Raw genomic sequence first — 3,148 nt, forward strand, 5'->3', positions numbered from 1 at the left:
TGTGTGCTGTATCGAATGTTAATTTCATAGAAGAAGCACTACACGTCCTTGAAGTTTGTCTTTTTCTTTTGAAAGTTTAGCACTTTCAAGATACCTGAAGGAGACAGAAGTATTGACTGTATTTATGATTTGTGTCCTGCAGGCTTTATAATGCAGTTTCAACATAAAAGTGCTTTTTAAAAGAGCAGTGTGTAGGATTTAGTGACATCTAGTGGTGAGGATTGAAGATTGCAACCAGCTGAAACTTCTCCCATGTGCCAAGCGTCAACTCCTGGTGAGGATTCCTTCAGTGTTTGTTCTTCAGGAGGTTTTTACAGGGAGCTGAATTGTCCGAACAAACCAGGGGTCTCATTTATAAAACAATGTGTAGGATCCATACTGAAAATGGACGTATGGCGTGCAAAAATGGCGTGCACCAAAAAATATTCAAGTTTCTACAATCAGGATTTCATCTCACCACCTGCATCGCCATATCCTGTCTCCAAAATGTATTTAAGCATGAGTCAAAGTTTCTCCCATCAAGTCTGTTTTTAAAGATCACAGCTTTTGTGTGGGAAGTGGCACAATGTTTATAAATGAGACCCAAGTGATTAAAACCAATAAAAAACACTGACTAAAGCAGTTTCACGTTACTGTTTCTCCTGAGCTGCTCAGCTCCACTAGCCCACACATTGCCAGAGGGGCGGTTAGGGAGTGACCCCCACACCTACACATTCTGACTTTTGTCTTTAGAACTTTCTTAATTCTCGTGGCATAGGTTCAACAAGGTGCTGGAAACATTCCTCAGAGATTTTGGTCCATATTGACATGATAGCATCACACAGTTGCCCATGATGTGAATCTCCCGTTCCACCACATCCCAAAGGTGCTCTATAGGACTGAGATCTGGTGACTGTGGAGGCCATTGGAGTACAGTGAACTCATTGTCATGTGATGTGAGCTTTGTGACATGGTGCGTTATCCTGCTGGAAGTAGCCATCAGAAGATGGGTACACTGTGGTCATAAAGGGATGGACACGGTCAGCAACAATACTCAGGTAGGCTGTGGTGTTTAAACCATGCTCAGTTGGTACGAAGGGGCCCAAAGTGTGCCAAGAAAATATCCCCCACACCATTACACCACCACCAGCAGCCTGAACCGTTGATACAAGGCAGGATGGATCCATGCTTTCATGTTGTTTACAGCAAATTCTGACCCTACCATCTGAATGTAGCAGCAGAAATCCAGACTCATCAGACCAGGCAACGTTTTTCCAATCTTCTATTGTCCAGTTTTGGTGAGCCTGTGTGAACTGTAGCCTCAGTTTCCTGTTGTTAGCTGACAGGAGTGGCACCTGGTGTGGTCTTCTGCTGCTGTAGCCCATCTGCTTCAAGGTTGGTTGCAACAATTTGAGTTACTGTTGTCTTTCTATCATCTTGAACCAGTCTGACCATTCTCCTTTGACCTCTGGCATACTTTTCACTCAGAGAACTGCCGCTCACTGGATATTTTCTCTTTTTCAGACCATCCTCTGTAAACCCTAGAGATGGTTGTGTGTGAAAATCCCAGTAGATCAGCAGTTTCTGACAGGCCAGCCCATCTGGCACCAACAACCATGCCACGTTCAGTCACTTAAATCACCTTTCTTCTTCATTCTGTTGCTCAGTTTGAACTTCAGCAGGTTGTCTTGACCATGTCTACATGCCTAAATGTATTGAGTTGCTGCCATGTGATTGGCTGATTAGCTTTTTGTGTTAATTAGCAGTTGAAACGGTGTACCTAATAAACTGGCCGGTGAGTGTACATCATCACAGTTGCTTTATGTTATTGTCTATCTGTCTTTCAGTTACATTTGCCGCATTCCCCTTGTATGTATATGTGCCACAACATTGTCACAATGTTTCACCAATAATAATAATAAACAAAAAAATCAATTTCTGCCAGTGTATCCCCCTAAATCTTACACACTGGATTTTTAAGAACTCAAGATGGACTTTAAATCAATACAGACATTACTGTAATACATTTTTGATAAACAAAGCTTAGCTAATTTAGAAGAGTACTGGAATATTGAATAAAAAACAGGAACTGAAAATCACCTGAACAAGTCAACTCATCATGTAAAAGTAAATATGTCAAAGTCTGCCAAACTAAAATTGGATGTTGTCCATAAAAGCACTTAAAGTATAAGGAGAAAAATGTGAAATATAAGATATATTAAAACATAATAAGATATATGAGTTATGAAAGAACAAACTTCACCATCATAACACCTCGTGTGTGTTTCATATTCATGACTTTAGAAGATGTTTCGATCACTTCAATATTTCAGTGTGAGTTTCAGTGATAATGTCACGATGCCACTGGAGTTCCTGCTCATTTCATAAGCAGCATGTGCTAATTAGTCCATAGATTGCAAAGTGGCAGATTATAATGTCTAAGGCAGGAAGCCAGACCACTCCTTAGAGCAATTAGAATACGTAAAAAGGTTAATGTGTGGTCATGCTGGGGACAGTATCCTGTAACCTACAGGCAAAGCTCTCATGTCCAACCCTGAGGACCACTAGACTGACGTACCCTTGAAGCGTCTCATGGGATCTCATTAGGCACATTGATGAGGAGGAAGACAGGGCTGAAAGGAGGAAGAAATCATATCTCAGCGTCAGAGTTGGTAGAGTAATTATTGTTACAGCTGACTGAGTGCATGCAGAGGCCAGTACTTCACTTATTATTTTGTTTTTGTGACACACTTGGTGCCAAGTGTTAGATATCTGTAATGATTTGATTAGACTATATGCATTTGTCTGATGATTTCTGCAATTAGACTGTACAACCAGTAGAGGGCGTCTAAATCCACAGCATTGCTCCATGAAACATGAATCCCACACAGCAGCAGATGACAGTGCCACATTATTTACTTTTTATTACCCATTTATCCGAAATAAAACTCTTCCACTGCACATTATGTATAATCCCACTGGTTTAAATGCACATAATAGTACACAAGAGGATTTTTTTAGTTATTTATTCAACCCATATTCAACCAGGCAAGTCACACACATGAACAAGGAAGACATGAACAAGGCAGCAACATAAAAAGTATAAACACCAATAACCACAAAAATAAACAACAAAGATACACATTCATGTGTCAAAAAAATGTAAAAT

This window comes from Epinephelus lanceolatus, chromosome 8, assembly GCF_041903045.1.
Source record: "Epinephelus lanceolatus isolate andai-2023 chromosome 8, ASM4190304v1, whole genome shotgun sequence".
NCBI lineage: Eukaryota > Metazoa > Chordata > Actinopteri > Perciformes > Serranidae > Epinephelus > Epinephelus lanceolatus.